The sequence below is a fragment of the Anguilla anguilla genome, chromosome 4 (genome assembly GCF_013347855.1).
Source record: "Anguilla anguilla isolate fAngAng1 chromosome 4, fAngAng1.pri, whole genome shotgun sequence".
Taxonomy (NCBI): Eukaryota; Metazoa; Chordata; class Actinopteri; order Anguilliformes; family Anguillidae; genus Anguilla; species Anguilla anguilla.
The window spans coordinates 60,463,918-60,480,525 of NC_049204.1; the positions used below are offsets into that span (position 1 = coordinate 60,463,918).

General features: G+C 45.1%; 1 protein-coding gene across 5 annotated transcripts in view; it reads right to left on the minus strand.

Moving 5' to 3' along the window:
• The window catches only part of pde1ca (phosphodiesterase 1C, calmodulin-dependent a), a 112,380-nt gene that overhangs the window by 75,482 nt on the left and 20,290 nt on the right, over positions 1-16,608 (minus strand). The window contains exon 1 of one of the 5 annotated variants that reach the window (XM_035413919.1): positions 1-218. This exon is cut by the window's left edge and continues 150 nt beyond it. The exons of 3 other annotated variants lie outside the window; for them this stretch is intronic. The gene's annotated coding sequence lies outside the window, so the exon portion shown is untranslated. Of the gene's footprint in view, positions 219-16,608 lie in introns of those variants that run through there. One more of the 5 variants, XM_035413921.1, reaches the window with a different exon arrangement.

Here is a 16,608-nt window from a genome sequence, read left to right on the forward strand (position 1 = left end):
ATAATAATAATAATAATAGATTGATAGATAGATAGAAACAGCTGAAGGTGGCACACTGTCAGTTTTTAGATCTTTGTTTGTTGCTTTGGGGAGATGACCCCCCCCCCCTCCGTTTCCTGTTCAAGCCGTGATGCTGGTGGCGGGACGGAGCCCGTGTACTCTGCCTCTCTCCCTCTCTATCTTTCCCACTCTGTCCCCTCTCGTTCTCTCTCCCTCCCCTCATTCTCTCTCCTCTCCCCCTCTCTCTCTCTCTCTCTCTCTCTTTCTCTCCCCCTCGTGCCCTCTCTCTCTCTGTCCCTTGTGCTCTCTCTCCCCTCTCCCCCTCATGCTCTCTCTTTCTCTGCTCCCTCTCTCTCAATTCCTGTCCCCTCTCTGTCCTTCGACTCTCTCTCTTTCTCTCTCTCTCTCCCCCTCTCATTCCCTCCCTCTTCCAATCTCTCTCTCCCCTGCTCTTTCTCTCTTCATTTATCTCGCTCTTTCTCACTCCCATGCTCTTGCTCTCTCTCTCTCTCTTTCTCTCTCTCATGCACCCCCCCCCCCCCCCCCCCATCGCTGGCCTGTAGCAGTGGGTGAGTGGGCCCCTTAGCTGTGGGGTGGGTTGGGGGGGGGGGTTTCAGGTGCAGAGTGAGCACATGCAGCAGTGCTGTCGGGGGGAAGGGGGGGGATGGTGGTCGGGGGGGGGATTAACAGAACAGTACTGCTGCTGATCTGAGCCTCTGACATGCATATCTGTGATAAAGCAAGAGCAGCAACGCAATCAATAACACCCAGGGGAGGGAGAGAGAGAGAGAGTGACAGAGAGAGAGATGACAGGGGACAGGCAATTGAGCAGAAAGCTTTGCCATGTGATAGTGAATAGAAGGGGCTTTTTCTATCTCTCTCACACACACACACACACACACACACACACACACACACACACACACACATATATATATATAGTGTGCCTGAAAATGTAATATTTCAACAAACAAAAAAAATTTCAGTTATAAAATATTTGATGGACAAGGAAATACAATCTGTAAACATTAAAAAGCACAGACATTTGTGATGGAACTTAACACTAAAATAATAAGCATGTTGGCTAGGATGTGAATCGGCAAACAGAAAGAAAAAAATGGCAGCGACAACACATATATTACAAAAGCTTGTCCTCACACTATAAGTATTTTTTGTGCTACTGAGAGGGGGAAAAAAAGATAAATGAAAACAGTGAAATATGTAATGTAAATCTGAAAAAGGAAATAATTAAGAAGCCAACAAAAAAAAAAAAAAAGTTATTGCTCCAGGATGTGGGTTGATATGGAAGAAAGGCTGGACTGGAACGTCATTAGCTCCGCCCTACGGGGAGTGAGCCGGGCTAATGCTAGCCAGCCCCTTCTTTTCTCACGCTGTCGGAAATATAAGGACGTTTTTTTTTCTGCCCACACACTTGTAAATCGCCAATATAATTTATGTTACTTAGACAGACTGTATAGAGGAAAATATTTTAAAATATTATTTATGAAAGTATTTTAATATTATTTATGACAGCATCCACACCCACCATGTATTTATGCGCAATTAGGAAATCTCAGCCACACTGTTGGCCAATCACATCAGAGGAGAGCCGCAGCTATGGGGCATGACTATTTCACATTCTACAAGCCACACACATGACCACAGGAGAGCCAGTGAATTCTCTGGCACAGAGCCGAATTTATGGCAGGTTCAACATTGCCAAGTCGTCCAGGTCCGGAGGCAGAAAAGCATCCCCACGCCATCACACTACCACCACTATGTCTGACTAGAGGGTATGATGTTCACAGGCAGACATACAGGAACCTGTGTGTTCCAGTTTTGACTAATCTGTCCGTAGAACATTCTCCCAAAAGGCTTGGGGAATCATCCAGGTGCTTTTTTTGCACATGTGAGACGGGCACTGATGCTTATCTTGGTAAGCAGCAGTTTCTGCCTCACTGCTCTCCAATGAATCATTTTTTCCCCTGACTCTTTCTTTTTGTGAAATCATGAACGCTCATCTTAGCTGAGGCTAGAGGCCTGCAGCTCTTTGAATGTTCTTCTGGGACATTTTGTGACTTCATGGATGAGTTGTCGCTGCACCATTGGATAAGTTTTTGTAGGCCGACCCCTCCTGGGAAGATTCACCACTGTTCTGTGGTTTGCTGGAGTCACAATGGCTTTGTAACCCTTTCCAGAATGATATTTCTTCAACTTTTTTCTCATCTCTTCTGGAATTTCCCTCTGGATCATGGCATAGTGTGCTTGTAGAGATTTTGTGGTGAATTCTGCACGCTGATGGTAAGGTTCAATATTAGTGAGGTTTAGATTCAACAGGGCTGGCTACAGTCAAGCCTGGCTGTGTTCAATCAGCTGAATCTAATTATCAATTAAGTTTGATAAATCGGTTTATTTAGCAATTACTTTTTTACACAGTGATATGGGTGTTGGATAACTTTTTTCTTTAAATAAATGAAATAATTTAAAAATGTGCTTACTCAGTTTCCCTATGTCGAATATTGCGTTTTGTCTAAAGGTCGGAAACCATTCAGTGTGACAAACGTGCGATAACAGAGGAAATCAGGAAGGAACTTTTTACACGGCACTGCACATGTTTAGCCACACACGCGTGGTAAAAGCTTTGTCCTTACATGACATTAGGAATTCAAACACAAGCCGGGAGAAAAAAAGGACCGACAGTTTCATTGAGAGGCAGACCGCTTCACACAAATCTTGTCGCCGTAAAGCACAAGGCATTACTCCATTCACGCGAGACTGTGTAATTCTCTCTGTTCCCTGAGCCAACAGACAGCTGACAAGGAGAGCAATAGTGCACGAGCTACGCCGCTCACAGTGTATTTTCCTGAGGGGCGGCGGTGTAGTGTAATGGGTAAGGAGCTGGTCTTGTAACCTAAAGGTCGCCGGTTCGAATCCCAGGTAGGACACTGCCGTAGGACACTTGAGCAAGGCACTTGCATTGCTTCGGTATATATCCAGCTGTATAAATGGATGCAATGTTAATGCTATGTAAAAGGTGGTGTAAGTCGCTCTGGATAAGAGCGTCTGCTAAATGCCTGTAATGTAATGTCGTAAACAGACAGAGGAAAACACAACAAAGGCTATGCGTTCAGCGCAGCCCCAGATAAAGTACACAGGCTCAATACAAAGTTTTATAATATCTTATGAATAAAATGACCAGGATCAAACTTTGCAATGAATTGAAGCTGCACATGAAATGTGCAGTCAACTAATCCACTGATCAACACAAAGTGTTCAAAAACAAAGTACACACATACACACACACGCACGCACGCATGCATGCACGCGCGTTCGCACACAGGTTCCCCCTTCCAAATAAACAACATATGTCCAGGCTTACGTTCCCAATATGGCATGTTGGTTCACAGATTGCTGTAAACACTGGAAGGGTGGAAATGTAAACTGTCCCTGGGTCATGCATTCTTTTCCTGTTACTGTATGTTATTTATTGTTTTCTAGAGCAGTTTCATTAATAACAAGCCTCTGTGCATGTTGGGGTAACATCAGGTAAAAGAGAGTGCTGAACATATAGAGTACTTTAGGGTGCTGATCATTAGGGTACTTCAGGGTCCTGAACATAAAGAGTCCTTCATGTCATACAAATGTCGTGACATTTTATAGTCATACAAATTTCTACTGGCACCTACAGCTCAGGCTACAGACACTCAAACTGATGTTCCAGAACTTTGAGTGGAGTGGAAAGAAAAAAAAAACACATTTTGGAAGACAATCGCGATCAAACAACTTTTATAATACCCACCTATTGCTGTTCAATCACAAGGCAGAGTTCCATAACAAAAGGAGAGAGATGACAGATTTTTACCCTCCTGAATGGAATTATGTAATCCATTCTGGCAAATGTGACAATGAACGCAGAGAAAAGCCTTTTATAAACGCATCAGATATTGACAGCAAAATTGGGGGAAAAAATAACAACAACAGCAAAAAACTAAACAAAAAAAACGCCATTGGCGTCAGACACTTCCTGATCTGGCTCAGAATGATTTTTATTAGTTCCCCTGCCCGAGATCAGCAGTATGCAAAAAATATCCTCCATGTTGTTTACCGATCGTGCTGTGGAAGTGTTGTCAGACGCTCCACCTTTGCGGCCATGCCCACGTGTTGCTGTTGTTGTTGAAGGAAAACGTCAGCGAAGTTGCGCCTTGTTTTTACAGAAAAGCTGTGCCTCATATTTACGGGAGCAAAATGGTTGTTTACTCCCTGACAAGTATGCGCCAGAATAAACTCAACGAAATGCTGGAAATAAGCATATCGTCCTGCGACTTTAAGTACACTACATTTAGAGAAAATTTCACCTACTAAACAACTTTCTCATCCGGTGCAGTCAACAACCATACTCAATAGTAGGCAAGTGCACTGAATCAGACATGGCTGTCTCACAGTTTTGTGTGCTGGTTTACCTATATACATTTGTACAGGTGTACCCATGTTACAGTTATGTGTACAAGTGTAACTATGTACATTTGTACAGGGGTACCCATGTTACAGTGATGGGTACAGGTTTACCTATGTACATTTGTACAGGGGTACCCTTGTTACAGTGATGGGTACAGGTTTACCTATGTACATTTGTACAGATGTACCCATGTTACAGTTATGGGTACATGTTTACCTATGCACATTTGTACAGATGTACCCATGTTACAGTTATGTTTACAGTTGTAACTGTGTACATTTGTACATTAAGTGTACTTAAGTCTGTACTCTCAGTGTAAGGAATAGAGCTGGCGACTTTTGCTGTTGTCTAAGGAATCCGTGGCTGTGCTTCGCCTTATCACGCTAGTGGACAGTGACAGAAGTTCACAGAAAAGCAATAGCGCAGCTGGAGATTTTGCTGAAGCAATTTAGCATCTCATCCAAGCGTACAATGAGTGGCAGAGCCCTGCCTTGGGAATCAAACCCGCAGCCTCCGATTACAAGCCGGGTTCCCAAGCCATTATGCTACACTGCGATCGCTGCTGAAAACCTCTCTTGGGTTCATTACGGACCGTTTTTATGGTCTGCTGAGTGTCCCTTGATGTGAGGGGAAGACAGGGGAATAAATCCCAAAGAGGTAAAGAGAGGAAAGAATGAGAGAAGAAGAAAAACAAACCTCTTATGTGGTCAGGATGAACTGTGACTTCAGTGGAAACAAGGGATAAAAGAAAATCATGAAAACAGCCAGTCAGAAAATGTGTGTGTGTGTGTGTGTGTGTGTGAGTGTACGTGCCTGTGCGCGTGTGTGTGTGTGTGTGTGTAGCCCAATTGGCCGTCCTGCATCCATGTGCACTTCAAGTTCACTTCTGATTGGTAGATCACTAATCACTGATTCGTTAAAATGTTCCAAAATCAACCCGCAGCCGACAGTTTAAGAACTTTTAGAATAAGAAAAAGACTCGCTGAAACAATAGGCTTAAAATAATAATAATAAATAATAATACTTGTTCTCTGCTGTTCTTTATGTATAACTATTAGAAAAATATGATTTTGATTCTGCACACCATTTACAACATCCCCCCTCCCACTGCTCCACTCCCCCCCCCCCCCCCCCCCCCCCCCAAATCCAACCAGCACTGCCTCCAGTGTGCCCCCCCCCTGAAGGATGCCACCCTCTCAATCACCAGCTGGTCTCTGTGGCTCGACCAGACGGCCCAATCATAGAACTGCTTTGATCACAAGGGAAAGGGACCGGTCCGTGATCCCGGTGCCAAAGGTCATCGCCCTGGCAACTCTTCCGCACCCCTGAGTCTGCCTCCCCTGAGGTTTTTTTTATTTTCCCCCCGAGAGGCGAATCCAACATATAAACATTGGTCGGGACAGTGCCGAGGAACATGTCCATTTTGAATAAACTAATTCAAATCTATGGGGGGGGGGGGGGGGGGGGACAGGAAGCAACACGATTGACCTCCTGAACATTCTGACCAGACGAGAACCAGCCGGACGCATCACTAAAGGAGGGGGAAGTGGGCGTCTCAATGAGGACCCTGTCACTGTTGACCTGTCACCGGGCGCCTGGCCAATCACGTGCCGTCCACAAAAACCAGCCCCGTAAAAAAGTTACAGAGTGTTACCGCCAGCAGCGATGCTCACGACAAACTTTTATTTGTTTTGTTCATTCTGTTTTGAATCATGGCATTTCATTGTTCTGAACGCACCAAAAACAGGATGGATATCTCATTACTTCCCTATGTTAGATTACTGATTTACGTTGTGCTTTATTCGATTTACCCAGTGCGCTACTGTGATTTATATAGAGGGGTCTGTTGTTACACATTTTGCTTCAGCTCTATTACCTAGAGTCAGCTGGCATAAGAATGATAAGGTTTAGTACTGAATATCTTGTATCAATCTATGCCCTTGCATGCCTGCTCGGCACAATATTCTTCCCCAGCAGAGTACGTCACCAGGAAAAAACTTGGCTCAGAAATGTTTGTTTATTATTCATTGTACTTTTAACATAGCTCGCCCTTTACAGTTTCAGACCGACTACCATCACTGCTGCAGAATGAAATCTGCATATCCACCTCAACTGCGAGACTCGAGCCGAACAGGCTGTCAAACGAATGAAGGATTGAATGAAATAATTGGCAGAATGATTGATTTCTCTAGTTCCAATGACAGCACACGTTGGAGTTCAGCCCCCCTGTCCACTGGTGATTGATGAATAAGTGAAGAATTCATGAATTCGTTAAGGACTGATGAATAAGTGAAGAATTCATGAATTCGTTAAGGAATCGATGGATTTGGATGAATGAACCATTCCTCTTGTGCTGGGGAGGCCATACAGCAGAGCTCCCCGTTCTCCCCGGCTGGTGAATGAATGAACAAATGAACGAATAGCGGGACAGGATGAATAATAATCCTCCCATCGGATCAGCGCCCCTCTCAGGGGGCTGAATTCTCATCCCTGCTTTCGGACCTTATTACGTATTACGCCCCAGACCTCCGTAATTCCATCGTTTGTTTCCGGAGCACAGTGCCTGACCCCTTCCCCGAACATAAAAGACCAGGAGCCAAAATCAGTACAATTGTCTGACTGAAAGGACAGCTTTCAACGCAGGCCAGGTGCTTTCCTCTAATTATTTTTTTAACTTGTTAAAACCTTAATAGACCAACGCAGTCCCAAAGAAGACATAAAAAACTCAACACCGGGTCCATTTAGCCAAATTTAGCTCAGTCCAGATTTTAGCACCTTTATGGGAGGATCGCACCTGCCCTCCGTGTTTCTGTGCACCACCAACACAGCCATGGACAGAATACATGATCTCTACACTTAAATGAGCCCGCAGATGTATTTTTCTGATGTATTTTTCCTTTAAAATAGACACATTGGGCCTCGTTTATAAAACGGTCTTACAATCAAATTATATCTTAAATAGTGGCTTAAGCAGAAAACCACAAATAAGTAGTTATTTATGAAATGTCACTTTGATGTGGTCATGATCATACTTCTATGCAAAGTACTCAATGTCCTGCTGGATTTCTGTGGACATGCTGCATGTCTGAGGGCCGTGCTTGAATCCTGGAAGCCAGCTCTGTTCGCACATTGAGCATGACATTTAATTGATGATCAATTTTTCGTATGAAGAGTGTAAGAAAATGTTGAAAATTGTAGCTATTAGCCACAGTCACATGACGGTGTCACTGTAAAGCATGTTCAAACTGAAGTCCATTTGAGATGATCTAATCTAAACTATTTTGGAGTCAGATAATCGAGGTAACATTGAATGAATCCCATTCCAGTATCACCGGGTAAGACTACATACGTTCCTTCACCTCTCAGATACTTTCACTGTTTGGTATATCAGAATGGGTTTCTTACTGAAATTCAATTCTAGACAATTTGCTTATTTGTTATCAGTTGTTTTGCAGGAACATTTAAATGTTCCTTTGTAAACCCATTGCATTCACATCACAAACAGAGGCTTTTAAAAGAGCCAGAACCAGCAGATGTGCACCTTCCAAATGCATCCTCCGTGCCTGTATGATAATGGTTCCTATGAGAAGGGACAGTGGGAATGACTGCCAAGGTGCGCATGATAATGCCAGAAAACCAGACCATAATTAAGACCAGACGTAGAGAAAAAAAAGCATGCAAACCAGTAAAAAAAAAATTAAAAATTAAACCGTTAGATCGCTTATGATAAAGAGGAACAAACTGGCCCCTACAGCCAGGACAGTTAAACACAAAAAGAATCATTAGCTGCATAGATAACATAAAAAACTACAACTCTAAAGACTGATGACACACCACAGGGTGTCATGTGTCCAAAAATGGGCGGAACAGAAGGAAGATATTTTAAGCTCAGTCAATCATTGAGGAGAGACAGGCATTTTGATTTGTTAGGACAAGTGACTGACAGCTCGTTATAGCCCTGCCTCATTCGACGGAATTCGTGAAACCTCACTCTCTCGTGGCTGCTGCTTAGCGCATTTAATGACCAGGGCAGGACAGGAGAGGGGAGGAGAGACGTTTCAACATCTGCGACCTCCTCCCCAGTCAATAACTACCGGAGATGTGGATGGAGAGAAGCGAAACCTGTCTACCCCCGCCCCAGGAGAAAGGGAGGTGGTAAGGGTATAGCCACTGATGTGACCCCCCCACCCCCACCCCCGACACACACACACTCCCAGCTCTCTGTCCCACGTTCCATCCCCGCCACCTCTGCAGCCGAAGGCGGCGTTCCTGTGAAATGGATGGGTGCCTGGAGGCCGTGGCTGGGGCAGGGCGTGAGCGAGCGGCGAGCGCATTAGCAGCTGAAGACTGAAGGGGAGAACGTTTCGTTTCCAGCGGGAACGCGATAAGCAGGTTTAACTGACGAACCGACGGGCCCGTGCAGCCCTGCCAACATCTCTCTCTCTCTCTCTCTCTCTCTCTCTCTCTCATCTCTCTTTCCCTCATTCTCTCTCTCTCTCTTTCTCTCCCTCCCTCATCTCTCTTTCCCTCACTCTCTCTCTCTCTCTCTCTTTCCCTCATTCTCTCTCTCTCTCTCCCTCATCTCTCTTTCCCTCACTCTCTCTCTCTCTCTCTCTCCCTCATCTCTCTTTCCCTCACTCTCTCTCTCTCTCTCCCTCATCTCTTTCCCTCACTCTTTCTCTCTCTCTCTCCCTCATCTCGCTTTCCCTCACTCTCCCTCACTCTCTCTCTCTCTCTCCCTCATCTCTCTTTCCCTCATTCTCTCTCTCTCCCTCATCTCTCTTTCCCTCATTCTCTCTCTCTCCCTCATCTCTCTTTCCCTCATTCTCTCCCTGTCTTCCCCCCTCTCTCCTTCCCTCCCCTTCTCTCTTTCTCTCTCACTCTGTCTTCCCCCCCCTCTCTCTCCCTCACCTCTCTTTCCCTCATTCTCTCCCTGTCTCCCCCCCTCTCTCCTTCCATCCCCCTCTCTCTTTCTCTCTCACTTGGTCCCCCCTCATTCTCTCTCTCTCTCTCTCTCTCTCTCTCTTTTATTTTCAGTCTCTTTGTGCTCATCATTTTCCAAAAGTCTTGTGAAAAAAGATCCCTGTTTTTAGGGCTTGTTTAAAAAAAAGTGGTTTTTTGTCAGGGGTAATGTTCGTCACATCGTAAGACTCACCGACATCAACTTGCACAGCTTTTCTTTCTTTATGTATGATCCAGTTTTACAGCAGGATATTTACTGAAGCAATTCAGGGGAAGTTTCTCACTCAAGGGTGTAATAGCAGTGCTACACCTGGCTCACAGACCTGCTGTGTGTGTGCATCAGAAGCCCAGTTCTATAACAGCTACACTATACTGCTGGGTTTTTTTTTTTGTTTTTTTGTTTTGGTGAATGATAAATGGACTGCATTTATATAGCGCTTTTATCCAAAGTGCTTTGCTATTGATGCCTCTCATTCACCCATTCACACACACACTCACACACCAACGGTGAAAGGCTGCCATGCAAGGTACCAATCAGCTTGTTGGGAGAAATTAAGGGTTAGGTGTCTTTCTCACTTCGACACGCCCAGGGCGGGGGATCGAACCGGCAACCCTCCGACTGCCAGACAACCGCTCTTACCTCCTGAGCTTTGTCGCCCATAGCAGAATATGATGCATTATTGTGCTGGGTGAGTATCATAATCAATGTAATAAATATGTGTGCTCATCAATGGCAGGTGCTATTGCATAAAGCTATGGGGAGTAGCATTAAAGCTATAAGCAGAACAGTAATAATGGCAGGATGATAATTGCTGTGCGCAGTATAACCAGTGCACCGTCGAGATCCGGAGAGGAAAATATCTCTGAGGTTCCTGCTGTTGTCAGAATGAACCCCATTAGTGCCCATAATAGTTATTACCATGAGAAGCCTGTGGAGGGAGAAAAGCATGAGGCTATCAGCTCTGATGGATTTTTCTAATTGAGGAGCTGATACTGATGCTACCAGCATCCTGACACAGGCTTATGCCTGAGCGTACCTGTGCTAACTCCTACACTGTGCTAACACATACACTATGCTAATGCCAGAACTGTGCTAACTCCTACACTGTGCTAATGCCAGAACTGTGCTAGCTTGCACAGTGCTAAGACATACACTATGCTAATGCCCGAACTATGCTAACCTGCACGGTGCTAACTCATACCCAATGCTAGTGCCAGGACTGTGCTAACACATACACAATGCTAATGCCCAAACTGTGCTAACACATACACAATGCTAATGCTCAAACTGTGCTAACTCCTAAATTGGGCTAGCCACTTCACTGTGCTACTCTGCACTGTACAAACTCCTATCGTTGTACTAACCCCTAAACTGTGCTAACTTCTAAACTGGGCTAAACAGCTGATAATTTGTTGTTTTCTTTAACATGTCATCCTGTTTGTGCAGCTGGATATTTTCTGAAGAGGTTCAGGTTCAAGTTCCTTTTAAGGAAATCGTGATGGTGCCCCGCCCACAAGGAATTTGAGGCTGCAAATTTAAAGTGACAAGCACAGCTTCAAATCCGCTGTACTATGCCCCTGGCCAATAGCTATCAGCAGTGGAATTCATCCCTGATACGAGACACGGATCGCTGATTTGTTTCTGATGTGTGCAGATGTGTGCCAACCCTGTCCCCCTGGCTCCTTTGACCTCTAGTCTATATGCTATTAATAACTTATTATTGATTTATTGGGCATATTACAGTCATATTTCTCTGACAGTTACTGTTGGCTGCTTTCTAACAGTCTTTCAGTAATTCAAAATTGAAAATATGTTCACTGAGCCTTTTTTTAGATTTAAAAAAAAAGTTTTAAATTACTGTTATTCAGTCATTCAAAACAGAAAATGCTTCAGTATGCTCAGTGAGCCTTTGATTTTGTAAAACATTTTTTTCTGCTCAATTTCCTTATTTTCTTCCAAATTAAAATGCTTCCAATCATCAAAACTTCTTTGGCCGGTTCAGGAGAGAATAGGTTTAACAGAAGATGGTGAAACAGAAAGTGTACAGCTCAGGTGAACCCTGCAGGTGGATTCTTTTTTTGTTTTTTTGTTTGCCATTTATCTCCCATTTTCTCCCCAATTTAGTCGTTATACCAATTCCCCATGTGAATCACGGTCCTGGTCGATGCGCTATCCTCTGTTGGTCTGGGGAGGGTGTGGACTACCATATGCCTCCTCCGATACACGTGGAGTCGCCAGCCACTTCTTTTCACCTGACAGCGAGGAGTTTCACTGGGAGAGCATAACGCGCGCGGAGGTTCACGCCATCTCCCCCAGATCCCCTCCCCGCTGAACAGGCACCCCGACCAACCAGTAGGAGGCGCTAATGCAACGATCAGGGCTCGTGCCCTCACCGGCTTCCCACCCGCAAAAACACTGCCGATTGTGTTCGTAGCAAGTGGCTTCTTACAACAGGAGGCATTGCCTCGCGCTCCACAACATCACCCAGGTGTCAACGGCAGCGGTGTTTCGGAAGGCAGGGCTGCCATTTTGTCTCCGTGATCCGGCGAACAGGTACAGAGGGGAACTCTCTTTAATAATGCACACCTGACCTTCCGAAACAAAAACAAACACCCAGTTAAGAGTCTCACTGCAGCAGAAGCAGCAGTCATAAGGGTATATTCGGCTCAAAACATCAATCATTCAGAGCGGGCATTAAGCAGGACGCTCTAAAAGGAATCCGTGTGGAGATAATTGCATTGCTGCGGACACAAAACGTGGTAACAAAATGTACGCTCTGACTAAAGTTGACTGGCTGAAAGCTTAGCACTATTAAAAGAGAACTGCAATACATCACAGTGTTTTTTCAGCCAAAGATTTTTTTGGCAAAGTTTGTTCTTTCCTTTTTTATATATTTGTCACACCTGGGTGTATTTGACTGTCAAGTGTAGATGTTCACTTTGCTGATATACAAGATGCTATAATTTGTTTTTTTAATACTGAATTTTTATATTTGTGTATTTTGCTATTTGCATCATATTGCATGTTCTCCTGTTCTGCATAGTCTGTGACCTTAGGTGACAGTCAAATATTTTGAGGGAGGGAGGGAGACAGAGTGAAAGAGATAAAGAGAGAAAGGTGACAAAAAAGCTCTCTTGATTGAGCTGACCTTATTTCTGACCCCTGTAAATCTCAGAGCTCTGATATCCTTCTCTGTGGAGTGAGGGAAGAGGGGGCGGGGGGGGGGGGGGGGGTTATAATATTTTAACACTATGCTCCCCCCTTCCCCAAAGGAGAAGTGGTCTGAGCAAAGCCTGCTGGAGCCCTTAGAGGTTCACCTAGTTTACTGCTGCCGCATACATTCCAGGATACATTTTATTGTCACATATCGAAGTAGCAATGATTTTATAGCATGCACACACACACAAACACACGCTCAAACACACACACATGCACACACACATACACTTGCACACACACGCACACACACACACGCACAGACACACACACACACACACACACGCACACACACGCACACACACGCACACACACGCACACACATACATACACATGCACACACACATACACTTGCACACACACGCACAGACACACACACATACACTTGCACACACACGCACACACACACATGCACACACACGCACAGACACACACACATACACTTGCACACACACACACACACACGCACACACACGCACAGACACACACACATACATACACTTGCACACACACACACACACACACACACACACAGACCGACAGGCACACAGACAGACTGACAGACACACTTTCACACCGCAGACACAGCTGCAGGACAGGTATTTTTCAGTGGCTGTGAGGCGCCTGGTGCTTTGACACCCTGATTTACAGGGAGCCCAGAGGGAGGAGGAGCCGAAAGATCCATCCACAGTATCTCAGGGAGTGAGAGACGGAAACACTTCCAGCACTGAGAGAAACACGGGAGGAACAAACAACAAACTTTCTCTCTCTTACACACACACACACACACACACAAACACCCTCTCTCTCTTACTTACACACACACACACACACCCAACACACACACACACACAAACACACTCTTTCTCTCTCTCTCTGTCTCTGTCTCTCTCTCTCTCTCTCTCGCTCTCACACACACACACACACACGCACACACCAAATACACAAACACACACACACACACACACACTTGTGCACAGAGACACAGGTACACATACATTGGAGACAGCAACTAAGACAGCAACAACAAGTTTAGGAGAGACATTCAGGAAAATCAGAGCGAAAAGAAAAATACGAGAGAGAAAGAGGAGAAAAGAGGGAGAGAGAAAGAAAGGGAGAAAAAGAGGGGGGAGAGAGACAGAGATACTGAGAGAGAAACCTGTGCATTATTAATCAGCATTTCTGAAAAAGGTAATCTAACATCGGCCTGTCTACCTGCCCTGATGGATTAGTTCAGAATATTTTTGCCATTCATTAAAAAATAATTCATATTGTTCAGTCACTGAAACCAAATCTGGAATGTTACCAAGAAAAACTAAATTTCACTCTGTTTCCCATGCAAAGATGATACTTTTTTGGCAGGAAATTAAAAAAATGAAAAATAATTTTTTTAAAAACTTTGGGACATGCATTCATTCTGAGGCTTATGAAAACCTTGAAACATTTAAAATTATATGCACTCCCCTACAGAACAGATTCAACAAAGTGTGGAAAAATATGTATATAATTAAAGGGGTTCAATGCCAACATCCATTTTCGAGTGCTGTTCTATATTACAGTGAACGCTGCAAAGAGGATTGTAAGTACCTTGTTTTAATCTGTAACACAGTAAATGCTGTGAAGAAGACGCTAAGTATGTAGTTTGAATCATGCATGACAAAAAAAAAAAAAAAAATGAAATGCAGGAAGCTCATTAAAGTTCTCATTGACCTTGTGCAATATTAATGCTTTAAACCCGCTGCGTCCTTTCGCTAACAATCAGGGTCATGCTTGTCTTTTCAAATTTTGGCCGGAGGAACGGTGGTGTTGGGTGACACCCCCCCCCCCCCCCCCCACCCCCCCACCCCCCCACCCCCCCACCTCTTGTATAATTTACAGCCTGACGGAGAGCCGAAGACGAGGGAGGACAATGCGATCACTTATGAGTGATTACCTGCTTCACCCGTATCCTTCGCCATACGGAAAGCATACGTACAGACTCAATATATGTGCAAACTTGTGATGCGCGCAAAACAGCTATGTGTACAAAGTTTGTGTGCAAATGGGTGAACGAGAGACATTCACTGTAAAGCGCTTTGTACAGTGGTTGCTGGAAAATGCGCAATATAAATGCAGTCCATTCGCCATTTACCATATCTTATTGTCCGGGCTGCTGAGCTGTTGAGCAGGTGCCACTCCTCAGCGTCTCTGATGGGCAATTTAAGATGAAGGCTGCCCTGTGCAGCTGTGGAACAGATAGTGTCAGATGGGGAATATTAGCAATGGTCTCCTGCTCCTCAAACACCTGGATTACCTGCCCTTTATCATATAAATGTGGGCCACAGTGCTTCACTGCTTTCCTATCGTGCTACCAGGACCCAGGACCCAGGACCCAGCAAAGGTCTGGAACCGACTAAATGACTAAAATGACTACTTCAAGGCATCGTTGATTGGCTGACATCTTTGGCCTTTGGTCGTTTTTTTATTGGTTGGCTGGGTGGTGCAGTGGCGATGATGTCATCGCTAGACCCAAGAGGAATTTTACCACTGACGTTTGTGCGTGTGTATGTATGTCGATGCATGTGTGTGCGTGTGTGGATGCATGTGTATGTGTGTGTGTGTGTGTGTGTGCGTGCCTGTGTGTGTGTATGTGTGTGTGTAAATTTGCCCTTTCTCTGAGCTCAGTTAGGGTCCAGGTGACTGAAGCCCTTTTGAGCCAAAGCCAAATTGTCCCCAGCAGGGAAGCCCCCAGAAGGCACTGCTCTAAATCTCACTCCCTCAAAGGCTTCCTGTCATACTGACCACCATCAGAGTGATTTCACATCTAAGAACACATTCTGAATCTTGTATTTATTTATTTATTTATACATTTATGTACTTTATCACTCATTCTGTATATTTTGTTGTTAACTTCTAATGGTTCCTTCCTTATCCCTCTCCTCATTATTCGGGCAGTTTGTTCATCCCCCCTTCCTCAGTGGCCCGTGACCTCCTGCTAACCCATGTCCAAATCTTCCATGCAGGGCGGGGGGACGCAACTTAAAAAATCACCTCAAATGTCACACAGAGGCGTGAAGAAGTTGTAGGGCTCCCTAGGGTGCTATCCCAGAGTGCAGTTCACCGGGGTGAACAGTTGAAGATCATTTGGGACATGGTGGAGGGAGGGGAGTTCTGATTGGGCCTGGTTGGTCTGAAATCCTCCTACCGACCACCCCCACCCTGACCCTATCAGAGATCATTTGCTGTGAGGTCACAATGTGCCCGAAGCCAGCCAATCCACCAGTTAACCCTGTTCAAAAACCTGCAATTTTTTCCATAATTGTCCCCTCAAACATTTGTTTGGCTCCTGCCTATTCACTTTGGGTTGTTCGTTTTTTCACGCATGGTTTTGTCTCAGTGACCCAATGTCCACACTTTCAGCCATTAGCACCTAGCTGACTTCACCCGGATCAATTAAAAAACTGAGCCTCTTTTTCTAAAGGAATCGTTTACCACGTAGCACACCAAATTTAAGCATTAGTCCTTCTGACTGATTGAAAGGAGGAGAATGTGGCATGCTTATTTGAGCCAGCCAACAGCCTGCTCTGGCATAATGTGGTCTTAAAAGGGCAAAACCGTCCCACAGCACACATTACAAGTGTCTAATTAGGGGGTAATTAACAGCTCGTTACAAAATTCATGGGTTGTAATTGAGTCGGTAATGGAATCCAGGGCACGGGAGGTGGTCGCAGAACGAGGACTGTGCGGTAAACACCGCGTGGAGAAAGGTGGATTTAGGGAGGGCGGACAAAAATCCGAAAACGGAAACATCTCCTGCCGCGTGCGGCGTGCGGCGCGTGTCGATGTTGGAAGCCTCGGTGTCCGCGTCGCAAACGGACATGCGCGTGGTGGCGTCCTCGTCCAGGCACTCGCCATAAGTTACCGGACGCGGCCGTCCACATCCCGGGACATGCTATGAGATTTCAGAGCAGAGGCAGAGGCCATGAATTAAACG